Here is a 12796-nt window from a genome sequence, read left to right as displayed (position 1 = left end):
TAAGGACCGAGCCTCTTTCTGAGATTTGTTGTTTACAAGTTAAAAACAGGTTGTTGTTTTTTTTTGCTAGAAAAGACCCCCCAAACATTATAAAAAAAAATTCTAATACCATAGAGAATAAAATGGCGGTTGTTGCAATACTTTCTGTCACACTGTATTTGCGCAGCGGTCTTACAAGTGCACTTTTTTTGGAAAAAGTAAAATTTTTTGAATTAAAAAATAAGACAACAGTGAAGTTAGCCCAATTTTTTTATGCTTTTATATTGTGAAATGATAATTTTATGCCGAGTAAATTGATACCTAACATGTCACGCTTCAAAATTGCGTCTGCTCGTGGAATGGCGACAAACATTTACCCTTAAAAATCTCCATAGGTGAGGTTTAAAAAAATTTACAGGTTGCAACTTTTAAGTTGCAGAGGAGATCTAGGGCTAGAATGATTGCTCTCGCTCTACTGATCGCAGCGATACCTCACATGTGTGGTTTGAACACCATTTTCATATGGGAGCGCTACTCACGTATGTGTTCGCTTCTGCACACAAGCTCATTGGGACGGGCATGTTAAAAAAATAAATAATGTATTCTTATTTATTTTACCTTTTATTTTTTATTTTTACACTGTTTTATTTTTTTTAAATTGTGTCACTTTTATTCCTATCACAAGGAATGTAAACATCACTTGTAATAGAAAAGAAGCATGACAGGACCTCTTAAATATGATATATGGGGTCAAAAAGACCTCAGATCTATATTTACATAAAAATGCAATAAAAAAAAAATTGTCATATAAAAAAAAAAAAAAAAAATAGCCCTTTAAGAGTTATGAGCGGAAGTGACGTTTTAACGTCGCTTCCACCCTGCAATGATATGGAGACGGGTGGGGGCCAACTTCCCTTCACTTGTCTCCATGTCAGGCCACAGGAAGGATCCGATCGCCTCCACCGCTGCCGACGGCTCCGGTAAGCGGCGGAGATCAACGGATCGTGGCGGGAGGGGGGCCCCTCTCTCTCTGCCGATAAAAGTGATCTTGCGCCGAATCCGTCGCAGAGACCACTTTTATCTTAAACCGGACCGCTCACTAAAGAAGAGGATACCGGGGTTATGGCAGTATAACGACGGTGGGCAGTCTGGAAGTGGTTAAAGAGGAACTAAACCAGCGGCGGCTGGGGCTCAAAATTTTTGGGGGGCTCAAATAAACTGAAAAATACTGGAAAAAAAACACCAATTGCAGCCTCACTGTGCCATCAAATGCAGCCACTGTGCCCATCAAAGGCTGCCACTGTGCCCATCAAAGGCTGCCACTGTGCCCATCAAAAGCTGCCACTGTGCCCATCAAATGCTGCCACTGTGCCATCAAATTCTGCCACTGTGCCCATCGAATGCTGCCACTGTGCCCATCAAACACTGCCACTGTGCCCATCAAATGCTCCCACTGTGTCTATCAAACACTGCCACTGTGCCCATGGAATGCTGCCACTGTGCCCATGGAATGCTGTCACTCTGCCCATCGAATGCTGCCATGCTGCCCAACAAATGCTGCCCATTCGCCATCTGCCCGGCACTTACCCTGTGTCGGTGGAGCAGCGAGTAATGGTGGTGAGCGGTATCCTCCATTAGTCTCCTCCCGTCAGGCATTCAATCACAGCGCCTGCCGTTTCAGGCAATCAGGTGACGGGTAACAGACCTGAGCACCTGATTGGTGGAGAGGTGGTTCAGTGTTAGGAGAGCAAATATTAATTTGCTCTTCTAATACACCTGGGTGAACTGCTCGCAGGTCACCTTTTTTGACACCTATTAGAGCCTATAGTTCTAATCAGGTGCTTCAAAAACACCCCCGCGCCGCTGTAATTCAGGCACCTGGTGCCCGAAAGGGGGCCGGACACATAAATAGGGGGTGGCAGCAGCAGCCATGGATAGATTCATGCAATGCATGAATCTATCCATTGGTCATGGAGGGGATTGATGGAGAGAGGGCGTGGCGACTGTGCCACTGAAGTAAACCCTTATAGGTTTTACTTCCTCTTTTTTCCCCTGCAAAGTAAAAGCATAATGCGATGCATACTAGCCCATTATGTGCCACTTATCTGCAAACGAAGCCCGCGCCGTCCCCTCTTCCTTCCGGGGCCGCGGACTCCGGCTCTGTGACTGGCTGGAGTTGCATGACTTTTTTCGAACATCCCGCAAGCACACCGCGCTAGGGTGAAAGCATTTGGGCTTTCACATTCGGGTGGCATGGGCGGCAGGTGCTTTACAGGCGCTTTACAGGCGCTATTTCTAGCACTAAAATGCCTAAAAACTGCCTCAGTGTGAAAGGGGTGAAAACCTACAGGTAAGCATTATTATAGGCGTAACCTGCAGGTAAAAATACAAATACTGCTTTTACTACCACTTTACCATGTGTGCTAAAATAAAAAAATTTAAAAAACTCCGTCAGGAAAGGGTTAAAAGCATTAATCCAGCAACAGCCACTAAAGGGGGGTCTGCCATTGCTGACTAAAATGTCAGTCGCCTGGCTCTCAGCCTTGCAGATGCAAAGTTGTGGAGTGGAGCTTGCTCCGAGCAGAATTGCTCTGGTTATAGACAGATATGGAGGAGTGATGTGTGGAGAAGTTGGTGCCATCACCTAGGAAGGTGTGAGACAAGTGTCCCCTCACAGCCCGGTGTCCCCCCACAGCACAGTGTCCCGCACAGCCTGTGTCCCCGCACAGCCCGGTGTCCCCTCACAGCACGGTGTCCCCTCCACACACATGTCTTGTCAGGGGCGGTGCTGAGGGCGGGCGGGTGGCTGTGTTTGTTTCTGAGGCACACACACACACACACACACACACAGAGTGTACGGCACAGAGCGGGGTGTAGAGCGCCGGGATTCCTCTCCGTTCCTGACTGATGGAGGAGTGTGCGGGACAGAGAGGAGCACAGAAGAGAAGAAGAGGAGAGAGCTCGTCACCGGACTGTCCCATAGTAAGTACCTGTCTACCTTCACTTTATTACCAGAGAGGGGAACCTAATAGACGTCATGTGTGCTAATCAGTGTGTTCTGTGTATTCATGTACATTGACCAGAAATGGAGCTAAGCGCTGTATTGGGGGCCCATTCGCACTTTGGCACTCTGGTGTTTTTGCACACGTTGTCATGGGTTGCGTTAAGACAGAACTTATTGGGTGTCCAACCCACCAGAACGTCCGAGAAATCGCACATGTACTATTTGTTCACAACAAAGCGCATGGTAATGCACATGTGGTCTCTTGGTGTGTTGGGTTATCATTGAAAATGAAGGACACCACAACGTTACTGCAAAGCAACAGTGGGAACATCCCTATGGGTTAGAAGACTGCAAAGTGTTCATTTTCCACCAATGACAATTGGGGTGGAGGAGGGTGTGGCTGGGTAGAGGTGTAGTCAGAGTAGGTAAAAGTGCGGTCTGGCTGGGTAGAAGTGAGGTCTACCTGGTTAGAGGTAAGATTGGGCTGGATAGAGGTGTAGTCTGACTAGGTAAAAGTGCGGTCTGGCTGGGTAGAATTGAGGTTTACCTGGGTAGAGGTAAAATTTGGCTGGATAGAGGTGTAGTTTGACTAGGTAGAAGTGCGGTCTGGCTGTGTAGAAGTGAGGTCTACCTGGTTAGAGGTAAGATTGGGCTGGATAGAGGTGTAGTCTGACTAGGTAGAAGTGCGGTCTGGCTGGGTAGAATTGAGGTTTACCTGGGTAGAGGTAAAATTTGGCTGGATAGAGGTGTAGTTTGACTAGGTAGAAGTGTGGTCTGGCTGTGTAGAAGTGAGGTCTACCTGGGTAGAGGTAACATTTGGCTGGATAGAGGTGTAGTCTGACTAGGTAAATGTGCGGTCTGGCTGTGTAGAAGTGAGGTCTACCTGGGTAGAGATAAGATTTGGCTGGATAGAGGTGTAGTCTGACTAGGTAGATGTGCGGTCTGGCTGTGTAGAAGTGAGGTCTACCTGGGTAGAGGTAAGATTTGGCTGGGTAGAGGTGTAGTCTAACTAGGTAGAAGTGCGGTCTGGCTGTGTAGAAGTGTGGTCTACCTGGATAGAGGTGTAGTCTGACTAGGTAGAAGTGCGGTCTACCTGGATAGAGGTGTAGTCTGACTAGGTAGAAGTGTGGTCTGGCTGTGTAGAAGTGTGATTTAGCTGGGTAGAAGTGAGGTCTACTTGAGTAGAGGTAAGATTTGGATGGTAAGAGGTGTGGTCTAGCTGAGTAGAGGTAAGAGTTGGATGGATAGAGCTGCGATAATATTTGGCTGTGTAGAGGTACGGTCTGACAAGGTTAAAGTTCAGTCTGATTGGGTACAATTGCAGTTTAGCTGGGTAGAGTTGTGGTCTGGCTGGGTAAATGTGCGGTCTGCCTTGGTAGAAGGGTGGTCCGCCTAAGTAGAAGTATGTTCTGGCTGGTAGAAACGTGTCTAGGTAGGGGTACCCTTTGGCTGGGTAGAGATGCGGTCTGTCTAGGTAAGAGAGCAGTTTGGCACTTCAGAGGTGCGATCTGGCTTGGTAGAAGTATGGTCTGGCTAGTAGAGATGCGGTTTGGCTAGATAGGGTTGCTGTTTGGCTGGGTAGAAATGCGATCTGGCTGAGTAGAAGTATGGTCTGGTTGGTAGAGATGTGGTTTGGCTAGGTAGGGGTGCTGTCTGGCTGGGTTGAAGCTTGGTCTGGCTGGGTAGAAGTATGTTCTGGCTAGTAGAGATGTGGTCTGGCTAGGTAGGGATGCCATTTGGCTGGGTAGAAGTACATTCTGTCTAGGTAGGGGTGCCAGTTGGCATGGTAGAGGTGTGATCTGGCTGGATTGAAGTTGGGTCTGGTTGGGTAAAGTTGCAGAGTGGCCGGGGAGAGCTCTAGTCTGTGGAGTGATTGGTACAGGACAGGACAAGCCCAGGTAGAGCACCCCCCTCATCCCAGCAGGAGACTAGCAGGGAGCAGGTAGGACTACACACTGTGTATGGCTAGGTACAGTTCAGCTGGAATGGGAATATAATCACCAGGGCTGATGTCTGCTTATCTGACTCCTATGATTTGTCCATTTGTGTCAGCAGCAGCCAGAGCATTGCCCTGATGTAGAGTACACCATCCTCCCTCATCCATGCTCTTATCAGTGGACTCTTCATGAAGAGCTGATAGTACAGGCTAACGCACATGTGCTGGTATACTTTGGTTTTTTTTTTCGTTTTGTTTACTTTGTTATTACTGTGCACTCCAGTAAATTGCAGCACGTTACCTTGTGTCGGAAAGCACAGCACAAAAAGAGACATGCCTTCTTTTTCTGCGTTTTCTCATATCATATTGAAGTGATCAGCTCTTTTTTTACTCCCTGTGTTTGATGAAGTGCAGGTAATTAGCTGTGCATCCTAATGAACTGAAGCCATAGGACGTAAGGCAAATTACCTTGTTCTTGCACTGCCCAAATACTGGTGTGAACAAGCTCTGACAGTCTGTAATAGAAGCATTGTGTGATGTATTATTTTGTAACCTAATACAATGTTATTAACAGTGTGTATTTTGTAGCAGAAAGTTCTCACTGTAAATTGACAATACCTTTTATAATAGAGGTGTGATGAGGAACTCTGGAATTATTATTTATTAATTTTATTGTCATGAAAACAGACAAAACATTGGGTGCCCCGTGCCATATTCATGATAATAGAAGTGTGGAACCAAACGCAACTCACAACTGGATCTTAAACATTGGCAATAAAACTGCTGCTAAGAGAAACAGCAACAACACAGGGACCTCTCACCTGGTAAAAAAGAAGGACATGAAGAAAGTGTAGATAGGGCATTAAAAGTAATACATTCATTATAAAAAAAATCAGTGATTACATTCTCATGATCCTTGAGTGTACAGCATTTGTCACTGTCTTTGAATGATATTTTGTACTGACTGTGGCCAGTGATTGGCTATAATGCAGGCCCAGCTCTTCTGACATACAAAGAACCTGTAGGCTGGAGACCCAATTGTATATCTCTGCAAACCTGCTTGTAGCTGTATCTCTGTGACCCTACTTGAAGTTATATCCTCATTGCCTCAAATGTATCTGTATCTCTGGGACCTCACCTATGGCTGTATCTCTAGGGCCCTGCCTGTAGCTGTATCTCCGTGGCCCCACTTCTAGCTGTATCTCTGTGGCTCCACCTGTAGCTGTATCTCTGTGGCTCTACCTATAGATGTATCTCAGTGGCTCCACCTGTAGCTGTATTTCTCTGGCTCCACCTAAAACTGTTCTCTGTGACTCCACCTCTAGCTGTCTCTGTGTGTCTCTGCCTGTAGCTGTATCTCTGTGCCCCCCCCCCCCCCGTAGCTTGATCTCTGTGGCTCTGCCTATAGCTGTATCTCTGTGGTTCCACCTATAGCTGTATCTCTGTGGCTCCCCCTGTAGCTGTATCTCTGTGGCTCCACCTGCAGCTGTATCTCTGTGGCTCCACCTGTAGCTGTATCTATGTGGCTCCGCCTGTAGCTGTATCTCTGTGGCTCTGCCTTTAGCTGTATCTATGTGGCTCTGCCTGTAGCTGTATCTCTGTGGCTGTGCCTGTAGTTGTATCTCTGTGGCTTCCCCTGTAGCTGGATCTCTGTGGCTTCACTTGTAGCTGTATCTCTGTGGCTCTGCCTGTTGCAGTATCTCTGTGGCTCCCTCTGTAGCTGTATCTTTGTGGCTCCACCTGTAGTTGTATCTCTGTGGCTCCGCCTGTAGATGTATCTCTGTGGCTCGACCTGTAGCTGGATCTCTTTGGCACTGCCTATAGTTGTTTCTCTGTAGCTCCGCCTGTAGCTGTGTCTCTGTGGCTCCCCCTGCAGCTGAATTTCTGTGGCTCCACCTGTAGTTGTATCTCTGTGGCTCCGCCTGTAGCTGTAGCTCTGTGGCTCCACCTGTAGCGGTATCTCTATGGCTCCGCCTGTAGCTGTATCTCTGTGGCTCCGCCTGTAGCTGTATAACTGTGGCTCCGCCTGTAGCTGTATCTCTGTGGCTCCACCTGTAGCTGTATCTCTGTGGCTCCACCTGTAGCTGTATCTCTGTGGCTCCACCTGTAGCTGTATCACTGTGGCTATAGCTGTACTTCTGTGGTCCTACCTGTAGTTGAATACCTGCAGGACTGCTTGTAGCTGTATCTCCATTGTTGCCCTGTTTTTTTTTTTTTTTTACCTGCATTTTATTCAGAACGATGAGTAGATGATGACGTGTTTTCTCATTTCATAATTTAGTAATAAGCTGATATTTTTTGGCTGTTCACATGTGATGAAGTGCAGGTACAGCGTAGTCATCTGAGCATCCTAGCATGATGTCTATTAATCAATAAAAGACTCTGCTTCTGTACAAAGTGCAAATTCTATAGCAACGTATCAGATTCTACATTGTGATTTAAGCTAGTAAAGTGAATTGTGATTTGTTCTGTAGGTTAGTGCATTGCTGAGTTTATTGACTAGGTGACTCAAGGGGAAACCAGGGGGGGTTATTTACTAAAGGCAAATCTATGTTTCACTTGGAAGTAAACTCAACTGTAGATCCAAGGGGGACATGCAAGGAAAATAACAAAAACTGTATTTTAGCTTGTTTGCATGGTTGGATGATAAAATCAGCAGACCTTCCCCTCATTTCAGATCTACCCATTAGATTTAGAGCGACTGCATTTCCAAGTGCACTTGCAGTGCAAAATGGATTTACCTTACGTATTTAGCTTTTGTAAATAACCCCCTATACACCCTATAGAGAAACTGCTATGTAGCAAACATCCTCCACAGGTGTCACTTCCAGCTCGATGTGTTCTAAAGCTGAAATCCAGCCGAAGACCATTTTTTTACTTGTGTGCAACAAATGCAACAAAGATGCTCCCGCACCTTTTTCGGTGTGGAGCACCACGTATTTTCTGAGTGCACATTTGCCACAATTGTGTACCACGTTTGGGGTAAAGAAAATAATGGCACCACAAGCACATCACACGTTTTGCTGCATTTCTGAAAACATGGGCAAAAAAATGTGATTCTTCCCACGCTTTCAGAGCTGCTAAGTGTGAATGGGGCCTTAACCATTAGAGATCCGCGCTATAGCCAAATGACAGTTACAGCGTGGACCTGCATTGCGAAGACGACGTCTATTGACGTTGTCCCGTGCACGAGCGGCGCGTTCTGTGATCAGCGAGTCTGTGAGACTCGCTGGATCACAGATCGGAGTAAGAGGTCGATCCCGACCCCTTACCACGTGATCAGCTGTCAGCCAATGACAGCTGATCATGTGATGTCCACACAGCTGGTAATCGGCTATTTTTTCTCCTCCCGCTGACAGTGACGTAGCTTTATTTCTACTCTCCTAATACTTGCAGCACTAGATTTTTCCTTGTTCATTAGGCAAGTCATTACTGAGTCATTAGAATGGACCAACAGAGGAGACATAACTAAAACCTTTAAGTGATGCTTAATTTTGCTGAACAAGTGTAAATTCCCATAAGATAAAGATTTTAAATATACCGATAGTTCTATATATTCAGCAATTTTGGCAGAGCAGTAAAAACCAGCCTTTTTTCTTGTTACTCTACAAGCTTTTGAAGAAAGTATCGAGTCCAGTGAGAAATGTTTAGATTTTGCTTCTTATTAGGACTTATGTGGATAGCTGTTGTCTAAAGAATGTTGATTAGGCAAGGTATCTATGTGGCAGCAAGCAAACTGCGATCTTTCACTGTGCGCAGTGTATTACGGTATTTAACCCCTTTAAAGTATAACTAAAGGCAAAACTGTTTTTTTCGTTTTGGATAGAGTTGAGAGGGATTTGAACAGCTGTCTGTTTTTATTGCCGTCTGTGCCCCTGTTAGGCCCCTTTCACACATGCGGCTCCCGGTAGGGTCTGTATCCAGCCATCCGCTTGCTCAGCGGGGATCGCTCTGTTGATCCCCGCTGAGCCGGCAGATGTCAGAGAAGGACCAGTCAGATCTCCGCTTTCCTCTATGTGGGGATCGGATGAAAACGGACCGTCTGTCAGTTTTCATCCAATCCGATCCGCAAACGGATGGAAAAATAGAGTTTTCCTCCGTCATCAGTTTCAGATCATAGCGATGTCATCGGATGTCAGTGGATGTTCATCCGCTGACATCCGCTATCCCATAGGGATACATGTATGTCCATTTTTCATCTGAAAACGAATGGGTGAAATACGGACATACCGTCCACCCGTGTGAAAGGGGCCTTAAGGAGAATCACCCTCTCTATTTATCCTGTTTACCATTATTATTGACAGTGAAAGTAAAACAAAATCCCAAATTTTGGGTTGTTCCCGAAGGGGAAATCTTACAATGGGGACAATTGTTCTGGTGACCTGGGGTCCCCAAATAAAGCAAACCTTAAAGCCTGAACCCAGTTTGGCATGTGCTATTTAAACTGTACATATCTTTACAACTTATTCAAAGTGAATTATACCTTGTTTTTTCAGGACCATATCATGCCTTCATGTGGTGATAAGTTGTAATGGATATTTCCTGATTTTTTTAAAATTGTATTATTATTATGAAGAAGAAAAACTTGCTAGAATAGTACAAAAAAAATTTTTTTTTTAAATTTAGTTGTTTATTTCTTTAGCTGTGTATTTCTTGCCATTACCATGACCACCACCAAAAATCATCCTGTAAATTCTACTCCTGACATGCAAGAAGATACACTGTATGTGTGCATTATTTGTTGTTTGTACCTGTACTAGAAACAATAGTGTGATTTTTTTTTTTATCCTGTCTAAAACACACAGGCTAAACAAAAAAAAATAAAAAAATTATGAATTTCTCCATCCACACAAGTGAAGTGACTGAAGGATATTTTTCCTGCTTGTCCAGCAGGGGCGGCCACACAACGAATTTTGTCTAGTACTTGCTGTCACTGGTACTGACACCAAAACTATCACTGACCCTATCACTAACACTGACACTCATGCCGCGTATATACGACCAGACTTTCCATCAGAATTAACTCTGACGGACTTTTCAACTGACTTTTCGATGAAGTACCGACAGATTTCCGCTGAAATGGACATGCCTACACATGATCAAACCAAAGTCTGATCGTTTAACTTGATGACGTACGACGGGACTAGAAAAGGGAAGTTCAATAGCCAGTAGCCAATAGCTGCCCTTGCGTCATTGTTGGTCAGTCGGATCTGCATACAGAAGAGCGGTTTTCTCGATAGGGACTGGTTCCGGTGGAAAGATTTGAAACATGTTCTATTTCTAAAGTCTGTCAGATTTTTAGACAGAAAAGGTCAGATGAAGCCCACACACAAATTGTCCGACATTGCTGACGAAAAGTCCGGTTGTGTGTACATGGCATAACACTAACCTAGACCAAGCCATGATCTAACTATGTATTTTTATTTTTCAACAGACTTTTTTTTTTTTTTTTTACTGGCTTATCTTCTAGAGAACCTCTGTAAACATACAATGTCATAATACATTGTAACATTTACAATTTTCTGGCTGTAGTTCCCTTTACATCTTTCTGCACCTGATTCTGTCAAGCATTTGCACCAGTTTTATTAAAAGTACTGAAAGATGTGACAAGTTCAGGTATTTCTTACTACTACCACTTTTAGCCCTTGTACACACGGTCGGAGATTCCGACGGAATGTGTCCTATCGGACCGTTTTGTCGGATAATCCGACTGTGTGTGGTCTTCATCGGACTGTTTCCGTCGGAGTATTCGACGGACCAAGTTTTCCAACTTGTCCATAAAATTTTCCGACAAAATGCTCCGATCGGACATACTCTGGTCATGTGTAGCCTACTCCGACGGACAAAGTGCCACGCATGCTCAGATCAAATTCCTAGACCAAAGCTATTGGCTACTAGCCTGAATGTAGTCCCGTCGTAACGAAATAACGTCATCACGTTATGTACAATTGGATTTTCCGACAACTTTGTCTGACCGTGTGTATGCAACAGTTTCGGACAAAATCCGTCGGACAAAATCCGTCAGACAAAATACAACGGATTTGGTTGTCAGAATGTCCGACCGTGTGTACAAGGGCTAAGAATCTGCTGCTATTGTATTGACAGATTCTGAAAGAATTACCACCAGTTTTCAGATTAGGAAACGTGGTAATATACCCTTACATAAGCCCACTGAAGTGACTATATACAGGTGATAAACAATTTGAAGCAAATCCTCCTAGGTGAGCTGTACCTGTTTACCTGTCACCCTTTCTTCACAGCCTTGCAAAGTTCGCAGATCAGATGGTATTTCTCAGCTTCCAGGAAGCCGGGGTTGGGGATCTGATGTCACACACTGCATGGCACAGAGCACAGAGTGCTGAGCAGTGGCAGCCCATGCATTGTGGGCACACGGCGTCGCTCCCCACCCAAAACCGTTGCCATCCTCCCTCCATGGGCCCTGCCATTTTCAGGATGTCGGGTGCATGAATTACAATTGTGGGGATAGGGGGTTGTGTCTTTTGAATCACCTGATTAGAGCCAGAGGCTCTAATAGGCTTCAAAATAGGGTGGGCTCAGGGTGCAGAGCACTGCGTCGGGAGCCCACCCATGTGTGTTGCAACAGCGAATGAATATTCGCTGTTGCAACACTGATCCTCCTCCTGGCCAATCAGGAAGTGGGTATGAAACCCGTTTCCCGATTGGCCAAATCTTCAGGTGATCCTATTGGATGCCTAGCGCCAGGAGGAGCAGAGAGGAGACACACCGCAGAAGCTGCTCCAGGAGAGGACATCGGAGCAGCTTTCCCTGAGTCCGCCATGCTTAAGGACACTGGACTGGCGCGACCACGCTGGAAGATGGGCACATCAGCTCCCCTGCTCGGCTGCCCAGCGCACTTCATAAGGACCCAATTGCTGCTCTCACTGCCTGCATCCAGCTCTAAACCCCCCCCAGACCTCACCACATGTTCCAGTGGCATTGAGACACCTGCCCATCTCATGCTGGAGGACACTGGAGCCCGCCATCGTGATGGGCTAAGCACGGGGGTTTGCTGGGGGTGTCAGTGCCGCCTGGGGGGGCAGTTGTGCTAGTGCCACTCCGCCGGCCGCCCCGGGTGAATTGTTTGCCACCCACCCAAAAAAAGAACACCAGCTGCCACTGAGTGTAATCAGATACCTGAGTTGAGGAAATTGACACACCCCTTCTTCACAGTCTCATTGAGAAATTTTCGCATCAGAGGCTGTCAATATCATGCTTTGTGGGGGTTGGGTGACTGGTTTTGGGGAAAACTGTCAGAAGTGACTAATGTAGGTGGGAGATTCCTGACAGTGTACGGTGATGGGCAGGTTCTTTAGACACATTACATCAAAGGAGACTTAGGTGGTGGATGGGGTAGAGTGATCCTAAAATTTTGTTTAAAAAAAATCTATATTTGCATACTACCATCTGAATGTCTGGGTCCACCAATCATTTTGGTTTTGGCAATATTTTGGACATTGGTCCCTAGGCGCATATTGTCCTAAATATTAGTAGCACTCGGAGCTTGAGTGGGTAAAGGTACAGAGTACATGGGCCAGGAGTATGTACTGTCCATGAGGCAGGAATGGGAAATGTACATAGTTCAGGGGTCAGGAGTGTGTAATATACAGAGTGCAGGGGTCAGGAGTGAATACCATACATAGTCCATGGGTTAAGAGTGGGTTAATAGAGTGCAAGGGTCAGAAGTGGGGAATGCATAGAATGTAGGGGTCAGGAGTGTGTAATGTATGTACTTCAGGGGTCAGGAGTGGGTAACATACAGAGTGCATGTGTTAGGACTATGTGACATACAGAGTGTAGGCGCCAGGAGTGGGTGATGCATAGAATGCATGACTCAGGCCTGGATATTGTATCTGTCA

The 12796-nt window shown here is 45.8% G+C and overlaps 1 protein-coding gene across 1 annotated transcript in view; it reads left to right on the top strand.

Annotated features, from left to right (window-relative positions):
- Positions 1–2819: 2819 nt before the first annotated feature.
- The window catches only part of KCNG2 (potassium voltage-gated channel modifier subfamily G member 2), a 260102-nt gene continuing 250125 nt past the window's right edge, over positions 2820–12796 (top strand). The window contains exon 1 of the mRNA XM_077492320.1: positions 2820–2961. The gene's annotated coding sequence lies outside the window, so the exon portion shown is untranslated. The remainder of the gene's footprint in view (positions 2962–12796) is intronic.

This window comes from Lithobates pipiens, unplaced genomic scaffold (genome assembly GCF_037356315.1).
Source record: "Lithobates pipiens isolate NorthernLeopardFrog02 unplaced genomic scaffold, aLitPip1_a1.2 Scaffold_19, whole genome shotgun sequence".
NCBI classification, from domain to species: domain Eukaryota; kingdom Metazoa; phylum Chordata; class Amphibia; order Anura; family Ranidae; genus Lithobates; species Lithobates pipiens.
Note: the sequence above shows the minus strand (reverse complement) of the source record. Positions and strands in the feature narration are given on the sequence as shown.